The sequence below is a fragment of the Chiloscyllium plagiosum genome, unplaced genomic scaffold (assembly GCF_037043375.1).
Source record: "Chiloscyllium plagiosum isolate Xiang-an unplaced genomic scaffold, Cpla_swu_hap1 HiC_scaffold_27, whole genome shotgun sequence".
Classification (NCBI taxonomy): domain Eukaryota; kingdom Metazoa; phylum Chordata; class Chondrichthyes; order Orectolobiformes; family Hemiscylliidae; genus Chiloscyllium; species Chiloscyllium plagiosum.
The window spans coordinates 63315994-63342158 of record NW_028270165.1 but is presented as its reverse complement, the minus strand read 5'-3'; the positions used below and the strand labels follow the sequence as shown (position 1 = coordinate 63342158).

General features: G+C 45.3%; 2 protein-coding genes across 5 annotated transcripts in view; one reads left to right on the top strand and one right to left on the bottom strand.

Moving 5' to 3' along the window:
• The window catches only part of LOC148144445 (uncharacterized), a 248217-nt gene that overhangs the window by 60367 nt on the left and 161685 nt on the right, over nt 1-26165 (top strand). The window lies entirely within an intron of this gene.
• Nucleotides 1715-26165, bottom strand: part of LOC148144444 (uncharacterized) — a 245430-nt gene continuing 220979 nt past the window's right edge. Inside the window, exons 1-3 of one of the 4 annotated variants that reach the window (XR_015751468.1) lie at nt 13329-13473; nt 5238-5342; nt 1715-2049 (exon numbers count right to left, since the gene is read on the bottom strand). The gene's annotated coding sequence lies outside the window, so the exon portion shown is untranslated. Of the gene's footprint in view, nt 2050-5237; nt 5343-11655; nt 12103-13185; nt 13288-13328; nt 13474-26165 lie in introns of those variants that run through there. The other 3 variants (XR_015751470.1, XR_015751472.1, XR_015751469.1) reach the window with 3 other exon arrangements.

Below are 26165 nucleotides of genomic sequence, written 5' to 3'. Positions count from 1 at the left end.
CTTCCTCCAGGTTAAGGCTGTACCAAGGATCCAGTTACAAAGGGATGACTCAGTGGTGACCAATAATGAAGAAAGTGAGGGGTTGCACATTGACCTTGAGCTATTTTTTAAAAATTGCTACTTTTTCTACGCCTTTCTGCTGGGAGATTCTGAAGCTGTAACAAAGTTGGGTCACAATAAAGATTACCTGAACTTCACACTGAGCTCAGACTCTCACTGAGAGCTTTAAACTGCAACAGGTTTTTGTTTTAAAACTGCTCATTTTACATGTGAAAGTGAGAACTGCTGATGCTGAAGATCAGAGTCAAGATTAGAGTGGTGCTGGCAAAGCACTGCAGGTCAGGCAGCGTGCAAGGACCAGGGAAATTGCCAGAAACGTTGATGTTCCTCAGATGCTGCCTGACCTGCTGTGCTCATTTCTGACAGTCTCCTGTACTATGTTTCCAATGTTGTGTATTGGTTGCAGCAGTGAATGAGTAGCCAGTATTGTTAGAAATTGTAAAATTTTTAGGAGTGCAATGTCATCAGCATTGTAGTTTCCTGGCAGCACTGAGAAGTGTGTGCTTGGTTCACTAGACATGATGTGGAGGTGCCGGTTTTAGATTAGATTACATTACATTACAGTGTGGAAACAGGCCCTTCGGCCCGCCGAAGCGCAACCCACCCATATCCCTACATTTACCCCTTACATAACACTAGGTTAGGGGTAATTCCCCTTACCGCCTGAGGCAGGAATTGAACCCGGGTCTCTGGCGCTGTGAGGCAGCAGTGCTAACCACTGTGCCACCGTGCCGCCCACGGTGCCGGTGTTGGACTGGGGTGGATAAAGTTAAAACTCAACACCAGGTTATCGTCCAACTGGCTTATTTGGAAGCACGAGCTTCTTCATTGGGTGTTTGTGGAACAGGATCAGAAGACACAACCACCTGATGAAAGAGCAGTGCTCCAAATGCTAGTGCTTACAAATGAGCCTGTTAGAGTATCACCTGGTATTGTGTGAAATTTAACTTCGCACACCTCAGTCCAACGGCAGCATCTCCAAATCAGGTACATAGTTCTTTGAAAGTTGCATCATTGGGACACAGGGTAGTGAAAGAGGCCAGTCAGGAGCCCTGGAGGACCGGAAGGTGACTGGTCCTCCTGCCAATCAGTGTCTGAATGCAGACGTTGGAACATGAGCTTCGGAAGCTGCTGCTGCTCTCTCTGAATGAAGATTGAGTTTGCTCCAGACTGCAACCTCCTTATTCTGTCAACCATCTGAGTGTATGGTACTCTCTTCACAACTCCTTTTCCATGTTTTTCATTCTGGGCTTCAATTTACGACTTGCAGCAACCGAAAGGAAAGGGAATGAACTCACGGAGTGGACAGAATCAGGAAAAGTTTGTTTATAAACAGAGTGGTTCACGTGTGGAGTGAATGTAAAGAGGAAGTGGTGGATGCACATTCAGATGCAACGTTTAAAAGACATTTGGATAAGTATATAAAGAGGCACGGTGCGGACGGATATGGGCCAAACACTGGCAAGTGGCACTAGTTTAGTTGGAGAACAGACAGCATGGAATAGTTGGACTGAAGGGTCTGTTTCTGTGCTGTCTAACGTAACTATTCTGTCGTGGTCTTAAAACCATTTTCTTACCTTCAACGTGGATACTGTACCTGCATTCAACACATAAATTATTCAAAATAAAAAAAAACACCTCCTGCGTACAAAGAAATCCACACTTTATTGTTCAAAAATCAGATGAACTCAGCCTTGAATATATTCAATGACCCCCTAACTGCAGGAAGACATCCCCACTTCTAATCTCAGTTCAGCTTGTTAATATACCACTTGCCTTGCTGCACCTGTCTGACAACTGGCATTGACTGATGTAGAAGGATGCTGCTAATCAAAGCACTGATCACACGGTGGTCTGGTGTCAGCTCAGATTTCAGGCCCTGATTTCTCTGTCCTGTGTTGATCCTCCTGTTCCCACAGACGAAGATGTCGGTCTGTTCTCAGCTCTGCTGGATTTCTGCTAAAGCTTTGACCCCGCCTTTTATAACTTCTGGAACGATAAAATATTCATTCAATCAAAACCCAACCCACAATCTCCCAGCCTGTCAACCATCCTGATACAAAGGTGCAGTCATAGCAGGGAATCAAACAAGAAAAATGAAACAAAAATCATAAATAGGCGCACGTGCTTAATGTTTGTTCATGAGGAAGTAAACCAGGAATAGGGGTCTCCCAGGAATCTTACAGTGCCCTACTTGAGGAATTCTGTCACCCTTACATCTATTAGTACCCAGCTATGAATTACAACAACATTTACACCAACAGGAATAAAGCATCTGCTATCAAATAGACAGAGATATATAGCACGGACATAGACTTTTTCTCTATCTCATGCACACATGAGATAGATCATCCATGGGGGGAGTTTGTCTTTGTAGCATGATGTTTGCAAATACATTCTACTTTGCTCAAAGACTGCACAATCTGCAGGCAGTCAATACATGTAATATATTGTAAATTCCACTTTGAAAATAGATAGTGGGCCCACTACTTTTTGGATGTGAGCATAAGTGGTATAGTAAGTAAGTTTGCTGATGACACCAAAATTGGAGGTGTAGTGGACAACGAAGGAGGTTACCTCAGATTACAATGGGATCTTGATCAGATGGGCCAATGGGCTGAGAAGCGGCAAGTGGAATCTAATTTAGGTAAATGTGAGGTGCTGCATTTTGGGAAAGCAAATCTTAGAAGGACTTGTACACTTAATGGTAAGGTCCGAGGGAGTGTTGCTGAACAAAAAGACCTTGAAGTGCAGGTTCACAGCTCTATGAAAGTGGAGTCGCAAGTCAATAGGATAGTGCAGATGGCACTTGGTATGCTTTCCTTTATTGGTCAGAGTATTGAGTACAGGAGTTGGGAGGTCATGTTACAGCTGTACAGTTGGAATATTGCATGCAATTCTGGTTCCCTTCCTAGCAGAAAGATGTTGTGAAACTTAAGGGTTCAGAAAAGATTTACAAGGATGTTGCCAAGACTGGAAGATTTGTGCTATAGGGAGAGACTGAATAGGCTGGGGCTGTTTTCCCTGGAGCGTCAGAGGCTGGGGGGTGACCTTATAGAGGTTTATAAAATCATGAGAGGCATGGATAGGATAGATAGACAAAGTCTTTTCCCTGGGGTGGGGAATCCAGAACTAGAGGGCATAAGTTTACAGTGAGAGGGGAAAGATATAAAAGAGACCTAAGGGACAACGTTTTCACTCAGAGGATGGTACATGTATGAAATGAGCTGCCAGAGGAAGTGGTGGAGTCTGGTACATTGCAACATTTAAAAGGCAACTGGAGGGATATGGGCCGGGTGCTGGCAGGTGGGACGAGATTGTGTTGGGATACCTGGTCGGCATATACGAGTTGGACTGAAGGGTCTGTTTCCGTGCTGTACATCTCCATGACTCGATAACCAGTCTGCCTTAAGACTTGAAAACAGACAGACTCTGACCACACACCTTTAATGCATTGTCTGAACAGAGATGTCATCTTTTGTTCTGAAAACCTTAAGCTATCTTGAAGGTGCCTTACTGGAAGTTCTGGGATTGACATATTAGTGATTGCTGCAACCTATTCTAAAATATGAAAGACTTAACAATCCAGGTTTGTTCAATATATCAGTACAGTGCCCTGCCACTGAAATGTTTTCCTATAAATTCTGTGCCATATGATCTTATTGTCCACAATCACCTGATGAAGAAGCAGTGCTCCGAAGCTCGTGTTTCCAAATAAACTGTCAGACTTAGCCTGATGTTGTGAGATTTTTAAGTTTGTCCAGGTTCAGATAGTGCCCAGGGATGTGCAGGTTAGGTGCATTAGTCAGGGGTAAATGTTGAGCAATAGGGGAATTGTGGTAGTGGGTTACCTTTCGGAGGATCGGTGTGTAGTCTTTGGGCCAAGTGGCCTGCTCCCACACTGTGGGGAGTCTCTGAAGGGGAAGGGATTTTTGTAAACTGTGCAAGGCAATGCAGGCGTAGTGTGGGGGCCTGCTGTTGGCCTTGCCCCGCCCTTTGCTCCTCCCCCCTGTTGTGGAGCTGTCTAAAAAACAGCTACTCTTTCTCTGCCCTTTTTGCTGGGGGAGGGGAGGAGAGGGGGGGGGGGGGGGGAATCTGAAGCCTAAACCATGTTGCGACACAAAATAAAGGTAACCAGAACGTACTGCTGGGCTGGGCTCAGGCTCTCATTGAAAGCTCCAAGCGGTTTTTGTTTTAAAGCTGCTCATTTCTTGCAGCCTTCTGCACTAAGTTTCCAATGTTGTGTATTAGATGGAGCAGTGAATGAGTAGCTGGTTTCGTTAGAAACTATAAATTTTTCAGGAGTGCATCGTTTCATCGGCAGTTTACTGGCAACACTGGGAAGTATGGGCTGTGTTCACTAGAAACGAGGTGGAGGTGCTGCTGTTGGACTAGGTCGGACACGGTTTAAAAATCACAACACCAGGTTATAGTCCAACAGGTTTATTTGGAAGCACTAGCTTTCGGAGTGCTGCTCCTTCATCGGGTAACTGTGGAGCAGGATCATAAGACAGAGTTAAGAGCAAAAGATCAGTGTCATGCAACTGATATGATATATTGACAAATGTAGATTGCTGTTAAGTCTTTCATCTTTTAGAATGGGTTGCATATTTTAGTTCATTAAAGTGTACATCGCAGAACTATTATTAAGTCGTATTCTCAAGATCACTTAAGGTCTTTTTAAAAACAGGTGACATCTCAGTCCAGACAATGCATGAAAGGTGTGAGAGTATCCCAATCTTAAATTGGACTGGTTCTATTTCCAAACTAGGAATTTATAAAATATTACATGGATTGACTACCTGCATATTGTGCGTTTTGTGCAAAATTGAATATATCTGCAAATATAATTCTGCAAATGCACCACATTGTTATATGTATGTGTGCAGCATGAGAGTGTATGTAAGAGAGTATGTGTGCACATGCTTGGTAAAGTGAGTGTGATGGAGGAGAAGCCTGTGAAAGGGTGTGTGTGTTGGGGGGGGCGTGTATGTGTGTATGTCTGAGAGAGAACATGTGTATAGATAAAAGGTGAGGGGTTGCATTTTGCCAAAATAAGGAAGGGCAGGACTTGTACAGAGGGATATGGTGGGGGGCGGGGGGGTTCAGATAGATACTTCTTTGAAAGTTGCATCACTGGTTGGAAGGAAGCTTCAGAAGGCATTCAGCACACTTACCTTAATTGTTCACACCATTGAATAAAGGAGCTGGGACATAATGTTGAAGTTGTACAGGATGTTGCTGAAGCCACTTGTAGAGTACTGAGAACGCTTCTGGTGGCCCTGTAATAGGAAGAATTCCATTAGAAAGGGTTCAGTAAAGATTTACCAGGATGTTGCCAGGACTGGAGGGTTTGAGTTGTAAGGAGAGGCTGAGACACTCTTCACTGGAGCACAGGAGGTTGAGGGGTGACCTCATTTGAGATTTATAAAATCATGAAGGTTATAGGGAAGATGAACATCAAACACAGCGAGCAGCATGCGTGGTTATGTCGAGTGACAGGGGAAGAAATTGTGGCATTTGGACACTTTAAATCCATCAGGAACAGCATCTCCATAGAGCACACTGCGCATGTCAGGTGAGGTGCCAGAAGACTGGAGGTTAGCTAACGTGGTGCCACTGTTTAAGAAGGGTGGTAAGGACAAGCCAGGGAACTATAGACCAGTGAGCCTGACATCGGTGGCGGGCACGTTGTTGGAGGGAGTCCTGAGGGACAGGTGGTACATGTGTTTGGAAAGGCAAGGACTGATTAGGGATAGTCAACATGGCTTTGTGTGTGGGAACTCATGTCTCAAATTTGGAGTTTTTTCAGGAAGTAAAGAGGATTGAGGAGGGCAGAGCGGTAGATGTGATACATATAGACTTCAGTAAGGCGTTCGACAAGGTTCCCCATGGGAGACTGATTAGCAAGATTAGATCTCATGGAATACAGGGAGAACTAGACATTTGGATACAGCTGGCTGAAAGGTAGAAGACAGAGGGTGGTGATGGAGGGTTGTTTTTCAGACTGGAGGCCTGTGACCAGTGGAGTGCCAGAAGGATCGGTGTTGGGCCCTCTACATTTTGTCATTTACATTAATGATTTGGATGCGAGTATAAGAGGTACAGTTAGTAAGTTTGCAGATGATACCAAAATTGGAGGTGCAGTGGACAGTGAAGAGGGTTACCTCACAACAGTCTCTTGACCAGATTGGCCAATGGGCTGAGAAGTGGCAGATGGAGTTTAATTCAGATAAATGTGAGGTGCTGCATTTTGGGAAAGCAAATCTTAGCAGGACTTATACACTTAACGGTAAGGTCCAAGGGAGTGTTGCTGAACGAAGACACCTCAGAGTGCAGGTTCATATCTCCTTGAAACTGGCGTCGCAGATAGATAGAATAGTAAAGGTGGTGTTTGGTATGCTTTCCTTTATTGGTCAGAGTATTGAGTACAGAGGTTGGGAGGTCATGTGGCGACTGTACAGGACATTGGTTAGGCCACTGTTGCAATATTGTGTGTAATTCTGGTCTCCTTCCTATTGGAAAGATTTTGTGAAACTTGAAAGAGTTCAGAAAAGATTCACAAGGATGTTGCCAGGGTTGGAGGATTTGAGGTATAGGGAGAGGCTAAACAGGTTGGGGCTATTTTGCCTGGAGCGTCGGAAGCTGAGGTTTACAAAGGGGCATGGATAGGATAGATAGACAAAGTCTTTTCCCTAGGGTGGGGGAATCCAGAAGTCAAGGGTATAGGTTTAGGGTGAGAGGGGAAAGATATAAAAGAGACCTACTGGGCAACTTTTTCACACAGAAAGTGGTACGTGTATGGAATGAGCTGCCAGAGGAAGTGGTGGAGGCTGGTACAATTGTAACATTTAAGAGGCATTTGGATGGGTACATGAATAGGAAGGGTTTGGAGGGATATGGGCCAAATGCTGGCAGGTGGGACTAGATTGGGATGGGGTATCTGGTCGGCATGGACGGGTTGGACCGAAGGGTCTGTTTCCATGCTGGTTCAGCAAAAGCCATTCATGCTCTTCGCTGTCTGCAAAAACGGTGCAAATCCTTCTTCAAATGTACCAATGAGAAGCCAATTGTTGACTTGCAGCAACTGAAGAAAGTGAGTGAATCCAGGGAGGGGACAGAGTCGGGAAACGTTGGTCCAGGTCTGTATCTCAATTGGCAAACACATGGCAAATGCAGTCCCACAGCGTGAAATTATAGCCTCAGTTACGAACAAATAACTGCTGAAAGGAGGTGCGTTGTTTAAATGGTGACATATTGGGATGCGGAGAAAGTGAGGACTGCAGATGCTGGAGATGACAGTTGAAAAGTGTGGCACTGGAAAAGCACAGCAGATCAGACAGCATCCGAGAAGCAGGAGAATCAACGTTTCAGGCATGAGCCCTTCCTCAGGAATGATGTGTGGATGTAAAAAGTGGCCTCAGCATCCTTCCACACCTGTCACTGCCAGTTGTCAGACGGGTGCAGCAAGCAATCAGCAAGAGGAAATGAGTTCAGAAGTCTCTGCAGTTAGGGGGTCATTGAATATATTCAAGGCTGAGTTCGTCTGATTTTAGAACAAGAAAGAAGTGGATGTTTCTGGGGGAAGGCAAGTAAAATTATTTTAAGACCAGTACAGAACAGTTAAAGGGTCATACAGAACAGAAACAGACCCTTCAGCCCAACTAGTCCATGCTGACTATATTCACAAACTAAACTAGTCCCACCTACCTGTGTTTGGCCCATATCCCCCTGAACCTTTCCTATTCATGTACTTATCCAAATGTCTTTTAAACGTTGTTACTCAACCAGCATCCACTATTTCCTCTGGACATTTATTCCACACACAAACCACTCTGTTTACAAAAAAGGTGCTCCTCATCTCTTATTAAAATCTTTCTCCTCTCACCTTAATTTGCAGCCTAATCTTGAAATGACATGCCGTTCACCTTATCTATGCCCCTCATGGTTTTGGAAACCTCTATAAAGAGAACAAAGAACCTTACAGCACAGGAACAGGCCCTTCAGCCCTCCAAGGCTATGCTGATCGAGATTCTCTATCTAAACCTGCCGTCTATTTTCTAAGGATCTGTATCCCTTTGCTCCCTGCTGATTCATGTCTCTGTCTAGATACATCTTAAATGACGTTATCGATCCCACCCCTACTGCCTCCACTGCATTTGAGGCACCCACCACCCTCTGCGTAAAGAACTTTCCATGTAGATCTCCCTCAAACTTTTCCCCTTTCATTTTGAACTAGTAATTAAGTCTTCCCCTATGGGGGAAAAAAAAATTCTTCCTATCCACCCCTGTCTACATGCCTCATGGTTTTATAGGCCTCAATCAAGACCCCTCCTCAACCTCCTTATTTCCAATGAAAATACTCCTAATCTACTCAACCTCTCCTCATAGTTAGCGCTCTCCATAACAGGCAACATCCTGGTGAACCTCCTCTGCACCCTCTCCAAAACATCCACATCCTTTGGGAAATCTGGCGACTGGAATTGTACAGCAGTATTCCAAATGTGGCCGAACCAAAATCTTATATAACTTTAACATGACCTGCCAGCTCCTGTACTCAATACACCTTCCGATGATGGAAAGCATGTTGTGTGCTGCCTTAACCACTCTACTGACAGGCATTGCCATCTTCAGAGAACAATAGATCTGAACACCCAGATCTCTCTGTACATCAATTCCCCCCAGGACCTTCCCATTTAAGGTATAGTTTGCTCTCGAATTGCACCTTCCAAAATGCATCGCCTCGCATTTGTCTGGATTAAACTCCATTTCTCTTCCCAACTCTCCAATCTATATTCTACTGTATCATCTGACAGTCCCCTTCACTATCTGATATTCCATCAATCTGAATGTCATCTGCAAACTTGCTAATGAGGCACCCGACACCTTCACCTTTCAACCTCCTGTGCTCCAGTGAAAAAAGTCCCAGCCTACCCACCAGTAGGTGTGAATTCTGTCTGGGTCCCAATGTCGAGTCAGCCTGACATTTTGGACAGAAAAGCTCTGCATTTAAATTACGTTCTTGAGAAAGTTACTGAAAACAGGTTCTGGGATTAACATACCAAAGAACAGAACCCCATTCTAAAAGATGGAAGATTTAATCTAAGTTGTTTAATGTATCACATCTCCATGACACTGGACTCCTTTGGCTATAAATTCTGTGATCATGATCTTATTCTCCACAACCACCTGATAAAAGAGCAGAACTCCAAAAGCTAGTGCTTTCATGTTATGGCAGTAGCGGGAGGTGTGGGGTGTATTCACTAGAAACAATGAAGCAGTTAGATACCACACATTTGAGGGGGAAGGGTGTATTACATGACCTCCCAACTCCTATACTGAATGCTCTGAGCAATGAAGGAAAGCAAACCAAATGCCTTCTTCACTATTCTATCCACCCGAGACTCCACTTTCAAGGAACTATGAACCTGCACTCCAAGGTCTCTTTATTCTGCAACATTCCCCTAACTGCATCAGTCCTGCCTGGATTGCTTGACCAAAATGCAAACCTCAGACTTCTCTAAATTAAACTCCCAAAAATTCTAATTTATAGTGAACTCTCTTTCCTCTATTATTCCCTAGAAGCGGAAAATCTCCATCCCACACTCTCTCCGTCCGTTTTCACTTTGTTGAAAGTGGAAGAATGGGATTGAGAAACTGATCAGCGATGATTGAATGGAATGAGCAGACCTGGTGGTCTAATTTCTGCTTCTATGTCTTGTGGTCTCTTGCTGTCCTGGACACCGTGAGAGAGAATTGGGACCAGCATTGAACCGATCATGACTGGATATGGATCTACCTGCATCTAGGTGGATGGGCTGGGACTTTTTCACTGGAGCATAGGAGGTGGAGATGTGACCTTATCAAGGTTTATAAAATCATGAGGGGAGAGATGAGGTGAATGACAGGTGTCCTTCCCCTAGGCTGGGGGTTTCAAGATGAGGGAGCAAATTTTGAATGAGAGAGGACAAAGAGATTTTAAAAAGACTTGAAGGGCACAATATTTTTTATATACAGAGTGTGGTTTACGTGTGGACTGAATGTCCAGAGGAAGTGGTGTTTGCAGGTACAGTTACAAGGTTTAAAAGACATTTGGATAATTACATGATTAGGAAATGTTCAGAAGGGTATGGACCAAAACACTGGCATGTGGGACTGGTTTAGCTGGTGAACATAGTCAGCATGGACTGAAGGGTCTGTTTCTGTGCTGTATGGTTCTGTAACTCGGTTCTGTACTTGTCTCAAGATCATTTTCTTGCCTTCCCCATAAACATCCACATAAAAATCAGATGAACTCAGCCTTGAATATATTCAATGACCTGAAAATGTGTTGCTGGAACAGCGCAGCAGGTCAGGCAGCATTCTGGGAACAGGAGAATCGACGTTTCGGGCATAAACTCTTCTTTAGGAATCAAACGTCGATTCTCCTGTTCCCTGGATGCTGCCTGACCTGCTGCGCTGTTCCAGCAACATATTTTCAGCTCCGATCTCCAGCATCGGCAGACCTCACTTTCTCCTCGTATATTCAATGACCCCCTAACTGCAGGAAGACATCCCCGCTTCTGAACTCAATTCCTCTTGCTAAAACACCACTTGCCTTGCTCATTGTCTGCTGCACCTGTCTGACAACTGGCACAGATGGACACTGATGCCTCTCTGAACATCCACGCATCATTCTTGATGAAGGGCTTGCGCCCAAAACCTTGACTGTCCTACTGCTCGAATGCTGCTTGACCTACTGTGCTTTTCCAGCACCACACTTTTTGACTCTAATCTCCAGCATCTCCAGTCCTCACTTTCTCCACATCCCAATATATCACCATTTAAACAATATACCTTTCTACTTTTTTTCACAGCAAAGGCTGTAACTTTACATTGGGGTACTGTATTTGCCAATTGTGGCCTTCTCTACGTCGGGGAGCACGAGCATAAACTTGGGGAACGGTTTGCCGAGCATCGCAGCCAGGTCTGCAGAGGCCGATCGGACCTCCCAGTCACCACCCATTTTCATTCCCCTTCCCACTCCCTTTCTGACATGACCATTTTTGGCCCCATCCATTGCCACAACAAACCAAAGTACAAATTGGAGGAACAACACCTCATCTTCCACCTGAGCAGTCCACAGCCCTAAGGACTCAACAGTGAGTTCTCCAATTTCAAATAACCTCCCTTCCCATCCCAAACTCCCTTCTGAGCCCCTGCCCCTCCACCTCCCTGCCACCAACTAGGTTCCTTCCTCGCATTCACCAACCAGGTCATACCCTCTACCTATCTACACCTATCCCCACTTCATCACCCTGCCCTCAGCATACCCTTGTTCTGCAGCTCTCCCTATACTCACCCCCAGTTCTGAACAAGGGTTACACCCGAAACGTCGACTTCTCCACCTCCTGATACTGCCTGGCTTGCTGCATTCTGCCAGACTCCTGCCTGTCTGTTTTGCCAATTGAGACACAGGCATGGACTAACTTTTCCCGAGTCTATCCCCTCGCTGAATTCATTCCCATTCCTTTCAGTTGCTCCAAGTCAACAATTGAACCCCAGAATGAAACATAAATGGAAAAGGGGGTGAGAAAAGGGACTTGCTGTACTCACAGATGTTGGACAGAGGAAGGAAGCTGCAGTCTGAGGTGAAGCTCAATCTTCATTCAGTGTGAGAGGAGGAGCAGGACCTTAAGAAGCTCATGGTCCACCTTCCGTATTCAGACAATAGGGGAGCTCCAATTGGCATAAGGACAAGTCTCCTTCTGGTCCTCCAGTGCTCCTTATTTGTCCATCAAAAGTAGGTCTCGCCCCTTTTCAGCCGACAGCGAGGAACATGCCCAATGTTTTGCTGACTCCGGCAAACATGTGCCCTGCTTGTTGACACTGAGGAGTGTACACAATATGCTGTGTAGCAATGCTGATATTATTGACAGATTTTAAGTGTCCATATGCCTCAGAGAACAAAAAGGGTTAGAGCCATAATTTGTTTTACACCATGTGTCTCGATATTTTATTGCTTTTGCATTTGTCTGGCTGCTCAATGTTTTTATGTCTTTTCCTCAGTGTTGGGGTGAAGTTCACAACTAGAGGGCATAGGTTTAGGGTGAGAGCAGAAAGATATAAAAGGTACCTAAGGGGCAACGTTTCCGTGCAGAGGGTGGTGCATGTATGGAATGAACTGCCAGAGGAAGTAGTGGAAGCCGGTATAATTACAGCATTTAAAAGGCATCTGGATGGGTCTATGAATAGGAAGGGTTTAGAGGGATATGAGCCAAGTGCTGACAAATGTGACTAGATTAATTTAGGATATTTGGCTAGCATGGACAGGTTAGACCAAATGGGTCTGTTTCCGTGCTGTACATCTCTATGACTAAATAATAAAAAGTATATTTTCCAAACTATACCCAGTTAAAAATCACACAACACCAGGTTATAGTCCAACAGGTTTAATTGGAAGCACACTAGCTTTCGGAGCGATGCTACTTCATCAGCTGATTAAACCTGTTGGACGATAACCTGGTGTTGTGTGAGTTTTAACTTTGTACATCCCTGTCCAACACTGGCATCTCCAAATCATAACTATACCCATATTAACAAGGTTTAGTACACCACACACTTGACCAACCATTCTCAACAGATCCTGCCCCTTCAATGCCTGAGGAACATATACATGCTGGTGCATAATCTCCTTCACTAGTATTTACACACTAACCTCAGCAATTGCACAAGTAACAGCAAAGGGTAAACAGCACAAGGATTAAACACACAGTGAGGGGTAAACAGCACAAGGATTAAACAAACAGTGAGGGGGAAACAGCACAAGGATTAAACAAACAGTGAGGGGGAAACAGCACAAGGATTAAACACACAGTGAGGGGGAAACAGCACAAGCGCCAGTAAAAGCAGATGGAAAGTGAGTGTAAAATGTCACTATGACAGGACAGGCCCCACATTCCTTCGGAGCATACAAACTCTCTACAAATTCTCTCTACAAACACTCTCTGCTCATTCCTGAAGAAGGGCCTGTGCCCGAAACGTCGAATCTCCTGTTCCCTGGATGCTGCCTGACCTGCTGTGCTGTTCCAGCAATAAAGTTTCAACCCACATTCCTTCCCCTCCGTCCCCCCCAACCTGCCTCACCTTTCACCTCCCGGGCCCAGTACCTTCCAGGTGGCCCCATAGTTGACACAGGGGCCGCCCCACGACCAGTAGAACTCCACCACCCAGGCGGCCGACGAGTTCCCAAGCAGGCCCTTAACCCCATCCGCCTCCAGAATGCTCACCGGCTCCTGCCTGCTGTACAGCCGGCCGGTGTGGCCGTGTCACAGCAGCTGCGCCAGGAAGGCGGCGGTGCCCAGTGACGGGTGTCAGCCCCGGGCCGCGCGGCGCCATTTTCCTAACGGCCGCCCTCCCGCCGCTTCCCCGCTCGAGCGACTTCTCCTCCCAACCGCCTTCGCCCCCGCGTGACGTCTGCACGGGGGGATGGGCGGGGCCGGGGGAGCCTCACCGTCACCAAGCAACAGCCACCTCGCGCTACAACTGCTCATTCACAAAAACAAACTCTCCTGTCTCGCTCTGCAGCTGCAGGGGGGACACTGCCACGTTTCCAGGAGCCCTGTCTACATTGGGAAAGCTCACGGCTCAATTTAAACAGATATTCCGACATCTAACGGAACGGCGTCATATCGAAAGGGGGCAATCTGCATTTTAAAGGGACATGAATATTTGCGGAAATACCCCGTTAAAATGAAGAGATGTAGATGGACGAGATTACATTTCAAAGGGGTGTGGGCACATTCAAAGGGATATCTTAATATGTAAAGTGACGCAGTTATATCTAAATGAATCTACATTTCGAAGAGACGTTGCCCTATTTATAAGCAGAAATATCCCTTTAAGAGACAATAAGTGTGAATTCTGTCTGTGTCCCAATGTTGAGTCAGACTGACATTTTTCTTAGAAAAGCTCTGCATTTAAATTACATTCTTGAGAAGATAATTTATAGATTAGGGTGTAGAGGTTAGGGAGGATTGGCTGTGCTAAGTTACCCATAGTGACCAGGGATATACAAGTTAGGGTGGCTTGGCCATGGAAATATGGAGTAAGGGGTTGAGTATGGGTGGGATACTGTTCAGAGGGCCAGAGTGAAATAGATGGGCTGAATGGCCTGCTTCCACATTGTCGGAATTCTATGACCCTCCCCACAAAGGAACATTTTATCTACATCTATCCTGTCAAGCCCCTTTCAGAATTCTACTGGTTTCAATAAAGGTGTACAGCACAGAAACAGACCCTTCGGTCCAATTCGTCCATGCCGACCAGGATTCCAAACTAAACCAGTCCCACTTGCCTGCATTTGGCCCATATTCCTCTAACCTTTTTATTCATCTACTCATCCAAAAGTCGTTTAAATGTTGTAAATGTACCTGCATCTACCACATCCTCAGCAAGTTCATTCCACATACAAATCACCCTCTTTCAAAATGTTGCCCCTCAGGTTACCTTTAAATCTCTCTCCTCACCTTAAGTAATATGCCCCCAAGATTTGAGCTCCCTGATGCTAAGCAAGAGCCCTTTGCTATTCACCTTACCTCCACTCCTCATGATTTTATCAATCTCAATGATGTCACCCCCCAACCTCCTGCACTCCAGTGAATAAAGTCCCAGCCTCTCCTTATAACTCAAACCCTCCAGTCCTGGCAACTTCCTGGTAAATCTTTACCAAACCCTCTCTTATAAGTTTCTTCTGATTACAGGGCCACCAGAACTGTACACAGTACTCTGAAAGTGGCCTCACCAACATCCTGTACAACCTCAACATGATGTCCCAACTCCTATACTCAATGGTGTGAACAATGAATGCTATGCTGCTAAATGCCTTCTTAACTGCCCTGTCTACCTGTGATGCAACTTCCAAAGAACTATGTACCTGAACACCCACCCCCATGTCTGTCTGTTCGATAACATGACCCAGGGCCCTACCATTATCTGTACAAGTCCTGCCCTTCCTTGTTTTAGCAAAATGCAACCCCTTGCTTGTATTAATACCTCTCACACACATGCTCCCCCTCAGACACACACACACATGTATACCCCCAAATACTCTCACAGGCTTATACTCCATCACACTCACACTTTACCAAGCATGTACACACTCTCACATGCTTGCACACACAATTCTTTGGGGTGAATTTGTACTGGCAGAATTATATTTGCAGATACATTCAATTTTGCTCAAAAAGCATACAATTTCCAGGCAGTCAATCCATGTAATATTTTATGAATTGCTCCTTTGGAAACAGAACCAGTCTGATTCAAGATTGGAATACTGACAGACTCAAATCTCACACCTTGAAATGCATTGTCTGAGCTGAGGTGTCACCTTTTTTATAAAACCTTAAGTCATCTCAAGAATGTGACTTAAAAGATGTTCTGGCAGTTACACGTTAATGAACCAAAACCTGCACCCATTCGAAGAGATGAAAGACTTGACAGCAATCTAGGCTTGTTCAATATATTCTATTAGTTGCATGATACTGATCTTTTGATATACGTTCTGTGTCTTACGATGCTGCTCCACAGCTACCCGATGAAGGAGCAGCACTCAGAAAACTAGTGCTTCCAAATAAACCTGTTGGACAATAACCTGGTATTGTGTGATTTTTTAACTTTATCAACCCAGTCTAATACCAACATCTCCACATCATTTCTAGTGAACACAGCCCACACCTCCTGGTGCTGCCAGTAAACTTTACAATGCTGATGAAACAACGCAGTACCTGAAAGATTTACAATTTCTAACAATACTAGCTAAACATTCACTGCTCCATCTGATACACGACATTGGAAACTCTGCAGGAAGCTGAAAGAGAGGAGCAGCTTGAAACAAAAAACCTCTTGGAGCTCAAAGCTTTCATTGAGAGTCTGAGCCCGGCAGTAAGTTCAGGTAACCTTTATTGTGACTCAACTTTGTTACAGCTTCAGATCCCCCCCTGCAAAAAGGCATAGAAAAAGTAGATGCTTTTTAAACAGCTCAAGATCAAAGCCCACACACACCCCACTGTCTTTACTATTGGGCAGCACCAGGTTGTAATTGGATCCCTGTTACAGCCGTAACCTGGAGGAAATATTGCCTCACTCAGCAATTTCAACCCATACCCTGTATCCTGGTAAGTTTCTCCCTGCTCATTTGCCAGTGGGGAGAGGGCAGTGTAGAGTCAACCAGACTGGGTGAAGGATGCAGCTGGAATGACTGAGTGAATCCTTTCCCACAATGGCGGTTGCCTTCCCTAACAAGGGAGAGAGTGAATCAGATGGGGGCTTTCTCCCCACCACCTCCTCCCTGAAACGGTCTCATCGTTAGATTCCGAACTCCACATTTCTGACTAAATACCAATTCTGCCTTCTGTCGTGGCGGGATTCGAATCCGGGAGTCCCCGGAACTGGGTTGATGGTCCAATCGATAATGGCACTCGGCCGTCACTCCTTCAATCCCCCTGTGAACTCGCTGGTGCTTGTTCAGGTGGGAGGAATAGGTGAAGCCCTTCCCGCACTGAGAGCAGGTGAACGGCCTCTCCCCGGTGTGGATCTGCTGGTGCCTCAGCAGGGTGGAGACCGAGGTAAAGGCCTTCCTACACTCGGGGCAGCTGAAGGGCCTCTCCCCCGTGTGGACCCACCGGTGGGCCAACAGGGCAGAGAAAAACATGAAGGCCTTCCCACAATCGGGACAGCTGAAGGGCTTTTCCCCTGTGTGGTCCTGTTGGTGGGCCAGCAGGTGGGAGGAATGTCTGAAAGCCTTCCCGCAGTCGGTGCAGGGGAATGGCCTCTCCCCGGTGTGACTGCGCCAATGAGTCTCCAGGGCAGATGGGAAACGGAAGCCTTTCGCACAGTCGCCACACTTCCACGGTTTCTCCACGGCCGAAGCTTCAGCTGCACATAAAAGCATTTCCAGCCCCTCCCTGCTGTGAATTCCTCTTCCCAGGCCGTATAACTGTTTCAGGCTCCACACTCAGTGAGCTGCAACAGTGGGGTCTCTCATCCAGTCCCACTGATGCTGAAAACATACTCAGACAGGAACCAAAAAGCTTTGATCCCTCTCACAGAAATCACAGTCGAAAATCGTTGCGGTCCTGGTGGACTGAGTGACTGTCAGACATTGATGTTGAAGTGAGGACCGCAAATGCTGGAGAGTCAGTCGAAAAATGTGGCACTGGAAAAGCACAGGGATGTCAGACAGCATCCGAGGAGCAGGAGGGTCAATGTTTCGGGCATAAGGTCTTCATAAGTTGATTGAGAAATTTCCGCCTTCAGATCTTCAAATACGCTGTAAAAAGAGATTACAAAAGTCATCACTATCAGACCAGGGTAGAAATTCAGAACAAGGAATTCTACTTTCTGCAGAATATTCTTTTCTTTTATTATTCCACAAAATTGAAAGCACCATCCCACTCTCTCTCCCCCTCTGTTCTCACTCCGCTCTAACTAATTCTCCTGAAGGTGCTGATTCAGGATCTTACAGGGACAGAAAAGCAAAAACATTAAGACTGACATCTCTCTGCATTTTGGATACCTCCACCTGAAAGTTAATATCTTTCACAACACTGGGATCCTGCTAAGAGTGAGCAGGTCTGACTTTGGGAAGCAAATAAAATGTGTGTCAATTCAGGATGAAGCTGCCACGCAGCTTCTTGAGGAACAACCAGAAACAAGATGGTTAACATCCCTGGGAAGGGGAAGCAAAATGAGACGTCAAGGTCTTAACACCGACACCAGAGAGAAATTGAATATACTGACATGGCAAACGTTAGTGGAAAGCCAGAGTCATAGAAATATACAGTACAGAAACAGACTCTTCGATCCAACTCATCTGTAATGACCAGATATCGTAAATCAATCTGGAACCGTTTGCTCACACGTGGCCCATAGCTGGGGTCATCCCCACCCCCTTGTCCTGAGACCTTGATGCCTCCAAGCTGACCCTCAAAGGTTCGGTTTGTCCCTACATTCTTTCCCAGCTGTCTTTTGTAAGTTTTGAAAACTTTCCCAATCCTCTGAGTATAGGACTTGGGAAGTTATGTTGGAGCTGTACAGGACATTGTTCCAAATGTGGCCTAACCATTGTGTGCAATTCTGATTTCCTTCCTATCAGTAAGTGGTTGTGAAACGTCGACTTTTCCACCTCCTGCCTGTCTATTTTGCGAATTGAGACACAGACCTGGATCAACGTTTCCAGAGTCTGTCCCTCCCGGATTCAGTCTCTTTCCTTTCAATTGCTGCAAGTCAACAATTGAACGCCAGAATGAAAAAGAAATGGAAAAGGGAGCGAGATAAGAGAGTGCCGTAGTCACATATCTGGGACACAGGAAGGAATTTGCAGTCTGGGTAAAGCTCAATCTTTATTCAGAGAGAGAGGATCAGTAGTCACAGCTTGAGAAGTTCATGGTCCAACTTCCGCATTCAGACAATGGGCTGGCTCTGATTGGTAGGAGGACCAGTCTTCTTCCAGTCCTCCAATGCTGCCTATTGGTCAATCAAAAGTAGGTCTCGCGCCTTTTTTTGCGCATGGTGATGAGCATGCTCAGTGTTTTGCTTACACTGGCCAGCATGCGCACTGCGTTGCTACAACCGGTAAACATGCGCAGTATGCTCTACGGGGATGTTGGTGTTGCTGACAGATTTTGTGTCCAAATGCCAATAGGGGAAAAAGATAGAGCCACAATTTTTATCCCTGTGGCTCGATATTTTATTCCTTTTGCATTTTGTCTGGCTGCTCAATTTTTGTATGTCTTTTCCCTTTGTTGTGGGGACAAGGCGCTGAGACCAGAACTGGAGGGCATAGATTTAGGATGAGAGGGGAAAGATTTCTGAGGGTCCTTAGGGGCAATCTTTTCGCACAGAGGGTGGTATGTTTATGGAATGAGCTGCCAGAGGAAGTGGTGGAGGCTGGTACAGTTACATTATTTAAAATGCATCTGTATGGGGATATGAATAGGAAAGATTCAGAGGGATAAGGGGCAAAATGCTGGCAGATGGGTCACTAGATTAATTTAGGACATCTGGTCAGCGTGGACCGAAGGGTTTGTTTCTGTGCTCTACAACTCTGTGACTCTATCTTTAGATAGTATGGAAAATAAAGAGCATGAAAGCATGGGAAGGGTTAGAGCCTGGAGACCACTGCCAATTTGTTGCAAAGGATAGTGGAAAGCTCTTGCTCTAATTAGCAGAGTAAGGTTGAGGCTGAAAGGTCACTATGGCAAGATGAGATAACAGTCGGTAAAGTTAGCCTCACCTACTAAATATGATTGACAGGATTGGGACAATAAATATTTGGGACATGACATTAAGTATCTAATTAATAATTAGTAGAGTCAGCCTGCTTGAGACTATTGACAATAAATATCTAATCATGACATTAGGAAAATATTAAGTAGGGTCTGGAATGAAAGACTATTATTGCAAAAGTTGACAATAAATATCTAACCGTGACATTAGAATAACATTAAGTAGAATGTAGGAAAAAACTATAAGGGCACAACTAAAGAGATAATGGGAACTAACACCACTGGTTCATTGTGTAGCTCGAGTGAGGTACTTTTGATTAATATAGTTGGACGTGCTGATAAGCTAACAGGAACATGAAAAATAAATATAAAAAACCACGGACCCTGAGGTTCGTGGGCATTCAAGAATCTGCATTCTCAGTGTCACGGTTTTGTGTTTTCAAATAAAAGACTCACTTCTTGAAGAACTCTCTGTGTCTCCTGGTGATTCTCTACATTTTCTCCACACGAATAGTCGGAACCAGTTTCATGAGACTAGGAATTGGCCATTCACCCCTTCCAGCCTGTCCTGAGCTGTGGTCGAACTGCGCAAGAATCAAAGATTTCAGGAGCTCTTTTTAAAAATTGAACGTGCTTTCAGACTTTAATTATGTTTCCGAATATATCATTTTAGCTATTTTCATTTTTAAAGATCAGACATTTGTTACCCCGACTCCCAGTTGAGTCATCACCATCCATTCTCTCTCTCTCTTCTGAGAAGGGCTTGATACAGTGATCAAAGACGTCTGGAGGCATGAGAAAGACCAGGGTGGGGAGGGGGCACTGGGGAGAAAAGAGAGAGAATGCATGCGGGGCAGAGAATGGATGCGGGGTAGAGATACAGAATATGGACAGGGGGCAGAGGATGTGGCTAGAGCAAGACTGGCGGGCCACAGGGTGAGGTTAGAGAAAGCCTGAGGGGGGCAGAGGTTGGGGAGAAGAGAAAGACTGTGGGGCCAGAGGGTGAGGTTAGAGAAACACTGAGGGGGGGGGGGGGCAGAGGTTGGGGAGAAGAGAAAGACTGGGGGGGGCAGAGGGTGAGGTTAGAGAAAGACTGGGGGGGGCAGAGGGTGAGGTTAGAGAAAGACTGAGGGGGGCAGAGGTTGGGGAGAAGAGAAAGACTGGGGGGACAGAGAGTGGGGTTAGAGAAAGACTGAGGGGGGCAAAGGCTGGGGAGAAGAGAAAGACCTGCAGGGCAGAGGGTGGCGGACCAAAGAATGGGGCGTCAGAGAATGGGGAGGGGGAGAGAATAGTCGGCGTTTAGAGTATGGGGACAGAGAGAGAATGGACAGGGGTAGTGGGTGGGGTGGGCAGGAGAGAATGACTGGACAACAGACGGTGGAGGGCGATGGAAGAATGGATAGGGGGCAGAGGGTGGGTGGAGAGAGAATATAGATGGGAGAGATGGAGAGCAGAGGATGAGGGGAAGAGAGAGAATGCATGGGGAGGCAGACAGTGGGAAGTGGGTGGGATAACGGGTGCACAGGGTGGGGGAGAGAGAGAGAATGGACAGTAGGTCGTGTGGGTGGCAGGAGGAATTGATGGGGACACTGTGGGAATTTTTGTGTCTTGGAGAGGGGGGCTGGTGGTAAAAGCATCCCACTCACTTCCAACATCCCCTTCTCTGCACACATGCAGTGTAGATTTTTGAGTCTGGGTGGGATGTTGTTCAGAGGGTCAGTGTGGACTCAATGGGTGGAATGGCCTGCTCCCACACTGTAGGGCTCCTATGATTACGAGAGCTGTCAAACCAGCAACTTCTAATTGGTGAAGTTAAAGGCTAGCCAATCTTTAAGCAGTTTTCCATGCGTTCACTCGATTTGCCCTTTCAACATTCCTTGAATTTAGGGTGTTCCATTGTAGGGTTTAATTATGATCCAGAAAAAGCAGCATCTAGTCTCATCTGTGTGCAGAACCACCTCAACTGACTGAACAAGCGTAACAACTCTTCTGTCTGCTCGTTAGATGTGACATTCTCTCTCTCTCTCTCTCTCTCTCTTTCTCGCTCTCCAGTACCAGTCAGGTACCAGTCCCACAATTCTGTGTTACCCATGGAGGGAGGGGAAGGAAAGTGTCTTACTCTCAGACGTTGGAGGGGAGGACAAAGTTTCAACCAGTGGGATGTTAAAATTAAACCCTGCTTTTTTTTTGTTTTAAGAAACTCAAACTGCATAGACTTGAGGAGAATAAAAAAATGAAGAAAAGGGAGCTCAGAAAGTGTCCTCCCTGCAAGTGACATACACACATACACACACACACAATTCCCACTGCTCAGCCAGAGACTGTGCTGCCCCCATCCCCTCAGTCTAGGAGTAAACGTTGGAAAGGTGATAGTGTTGATAGTCAGGAGGATGGTCTCCGGCTACACTCTGATATCGATCAGCTGGTAAATGGGGTAGAGCGATGGAATTTAATCTTCAGGCATTCTGAGAAATTTAATAAGGGAAGGAAGTATGCAATAAATAGTGGGTCCCTACAAGAGGACTTTACTGTCCAAGTCCAGAGATTCCCAAAGTGCAGATAAAACGGGGGGGAGGGGGGGGGCGGTGTTGGTGAGGAAGGCATAGGTTTGTACTTTTTCATACAGAGGGTGGTGCGTGCGTGCAATGAGCTGCTAGAGGAAATGGTGGAGGCTGGTCCCAACGCAACATTTAAAAGGCATCTGGATGGGTACTTGAATAGGTAGGGTTTAGACGGATATTGGCCAAATGCTGGCAAATGCGATAGATTAATTTAGGATATCTGGTCAGCATGGATGAGACGGACTGAAGGGTCGAGTTTCTGTACTGTACAACTCTCTGACCACCCACTTCATTTTGAAATCTTTTCACTGCCCCTTGCAACACCCTGTTAGGGCTCAGAGAGTGCCAGGTCCTGACACCTCCTTCCTCACGTCTCCTGTGTATTTTAAATCAATTCTGTTATGTTTACTTTAGTGATAGAAAGGAATAGGCGTATACCACTGGGCAAGAGTTACAGCTGAGGGAAAGGCAATTACGATGCGATTAGGCAAGATTTAGGAAGCATAGGATGGAGAAGGAAACTGCAGGGGATAGACATATTAGAAATGTGGAGCTTATTCAAGGAAAAGTTGTCCTAGAAAAGTATATACCTGTCAGGCAGGGAGGAAGCTGTAGAGCACGCGAGCCATGGTTTGCGAAAGAAGTGGAATCTCTGGTCAAAAGGAAGAAGAAGGCTTATGTTAGGATGAGATGTGAAGGCTCAGTTAGGGCGCTTGAGGGTTACAAGGTAGCCAGGAAAGACCTAAAGAGAGAGCTCAGAAGAACCAGGATAAGACATGAGAAGTTGTTGGCGGATAGGATCAGGGTAAACCCTAAGGCTTTCTATTGGTATTTAAGGAATAAAAGAATGATGAGAGTAAGATTAGGGCCAATCAAGGATAGTAGTGGGAAGTTGTGTGTGGAGTCAGAGGAGATAGGGGAAGCACTAAATGAATATTTGTCAACAGTATTCACTCTGGAAAATGACAATGTTGTCGAGGAGATTACTGAGATACAGTCTACTAGACTAAGTGTGATTAAGATTCACAAGAAAGAGGTATTAGAAATTCTACAGAGTGCGAAAATAGATAAGTCCCCTGGGCCGAATGGGAGTTATCCGAGGATCCTCTGGGAAGCCAGGGAGGAGATTGCCGAGCCTTTGGCATTGATCTTTAAATTGTCATTGTCTACAGGAATAGTGCCAGAAGACTGGAGGATAGCAAATGTGGATCCCCTGTTCAAGAAGGGGAGACAATCCTGGTAATTATAGACCAGTGAGCCTTACTTCAGTTGTTGGTAAAGTGTTGGAAAAGGTTATAAGAGATAGGATTTATAAGCATCTAGAAAAGAATAATTTGATTAGGGATAGTCAGCACAGTTTTGTGAAGGGTAGGTTGTGCCTCACAAACCTTATTGAGTTCTTTGAGAAGGTGACCAAACAGGCAGATGAGAGTAAACCAGTTGATGTGGTGTATATGGATTTCAGCAAGGCATTCGATAAGGTTCCCCACAGTAGGCTATTGTACAAAATGCGGAGGAGTGGGATTATGGGAGATATAGCAATTTGGATCAGTAATTGGCTTGCTGAAAGAAGACAGAGGGTGATGGTTGTCAGGAAGTGTTCATCCTGAAGTCCAGTTACCAGTGGTGTGCCACAAGGGTCGGTGTTGGGTCCACTGCTGTTCATCATTTTTATAAATGACCTGAATGAGGGCTAGAAGGGTGGGTTAGTAAATTTGCAGATGACACTAAGGTCGGTGGAATTGTGGATAGTGATGAAGGATGTTGTAGGTTACAGAGAGACATAGATAAGCTGCAGAGCTGGGCTGAGAGGTGGCAAATGGAGTTTAATGCGGACATGTGTGAGGTGATTCACTTTGGTCGGAGTAACCGGAATGCAAAGTACTGAGCTAATAGTAAGATTCTTGGTAGTGTAGATGAGCAGAGAGATCTCGGTGTCCAGGTACACAGATCCTTGAAAGTTGCCACCCAGGTTGACAGGGCTGTTAAGAAGGCATACAGTGTTTTAGCTTTTATTAATAGAGGGATCGAGTTCTGGAACCATGAGGTTATGCTACCGCTGTACAATACTCTGGTGCGGCTGCACTTGGAGTATTGTGTACAGTTCTGGTCACCACATTATAAGAAGGATGTGGAAGCTTTGGAAAGGGTGCAGAGGAGATTTACTAGGATGTTGTCTGGTATGGAGGAAAGGTCTTACGAGGAAAGGCTGAGGGACTTGAGGCTGTTTTCGTTAGAGAGAAGAAGGTTGAGAGGTGACTTAATAGAGACATATAAGATAATAAGAGAGTTAGATAGGGTGGACAGGGAGAGCCTTTTTCCAAGAATGGTGACGACGAGCACAAGGGGGCATAGCTTTAAATTGAGGGGTGATAGATATAGGACAGATGTCAGAGGTAGTTTCTTTACTCAGAGAGTAGTAAGGGTATGGAATGCTTTGCCTACAATGGTAGTAGATTTGCCAATTTTATGTACATTTAATCATATTGGACAAGCATATGGACGTACATGGAATAGTGTAGGTTAGATGGGCTTCAGATTGGTATGACAGGTTGGCGCAACATCGAGGGCCGAAGGGCCTGTACTGCACTGTAATGTTCTATGTTCTATGTAATACCGATTGTATGTTACTGGTTTTGTACTTTAAACACACAGACACATACAATATAATCAGAATTTCTATTTGGTATGGACAGTAATGACTTTTTCAACTTTGTTTACAGGGTATCAGAAGGGGAAGATCTGCAGATACAAATCTCGGAAGAAATTCCATAACAAGATCTGACAGGGTCACTCAATATCATTGGGGGTTTGAATTTGGAAGGAGAAATCCATTCTACATGCTTCAAAAGGTACTGGGCATCAGTGTGACCAGAGAAGCACTCAGGCAGGAACACACCAGTGAACTGAGTTTTAACTGGTTACACAGACTGAGAGTGAGTGTGTCGCAGTGAGCTGACTGTGGGAAGGAGCTTTAATCAGTTACACAGACTGAAAGAGAGAGGGGCTGGGGCATGTTTTGTTTTTACCCTGGAGTATCAGAGCCTGAGGTGTGACCTTATAGAGGTTTATAAAATCATGAGGGGCATAGATACGGCGAATAGCCTAGGTCTATTTCCCCAGGGTGGGTGAGTCGCAAACTAGAAGGCATAAGTTTAAGGTGAGAATAGAAAGATTTAAAAGAGACCTAAGGGACAAATTTTCATGCAGAGGGTGGTGCATGTATGAAATGAACTGCCAGACGAAGTGTTGGAGGTGGGACAATTACAAAATTAAAATGTGCCCAGATAAATATTTTGGGTTTAGAAGGATATAGGGCAAATACTGGAACTTGGGACTGAGTCATATTGGGAAATTTGCTCAGCATGGATGAGTTGAACCGAAGAGCCTGTTTCCATGCAGTGTGACTCTCTAAGTCTATTCCAGTTTCAGCAGATTTGTGGTGGGTAAAAGTGGCTCATGTCCCCTTTCTTGGGAATTTTGGAAAATATAAAGGGGCTGTTAAAAGTACTTTAACTTTGGGAACACTGCATCTTGTAAGTGCATTTGTCAAATATTTTCAGAGAAATTTGCTACAACTGGCAGACTGAAAGTTTTCCCACGGAATGTTACACAGATATTAAGAATGTTACCTTCTGTAAAACATTTTGCTGAAAAAAGAAGAATTATTCAACTTGCTAACATGATGCAAATGTTGGAGAGAAAGGAAACTGCCAAGATCAAAAAAGTTGATGAAAGTCAACACTTATCAGATTTTTTCAGTTCTAGAAACACTTTCACTGGAGACACCCAGAAGAGGGGTGTCTCATACCTATTCTTTCAATTAGTTGTGAAATAGTGTTTGTGTGTCTTAATTGTTAAGTCATACCTGGCATATGGAAAGATGGCTATGGCTGTTGGAGGTCAGTCATCTCCAGGACGTCTCTGCAGGAGTTCATAGGGTAGTGTTCTAGGCCCAACCATCTTCATCAATGACCTTCGTCCATCATAAGGTGGAGATGTTCGCCACTAATTGCACAATGTTTAGCACTATTCACAACTCCTCACAAACTGAACAGTTCAGTTTGAAATGCAACAAGATCTAAACCACATCCAATGGGCCGATGAGTAGCAAGTAACATGCATGCCTTGCAAAATGCCAAGGAGTGACTCATCCACAAAAGAGATAATCTGACCACTGACCTGTGATATCAACAATGTTACTGTCACTAAATGCCCCATGATCAATATCCTTGGGGTTGAACATTGAGCAGAAACTCAACTCGAAGAACCACATACA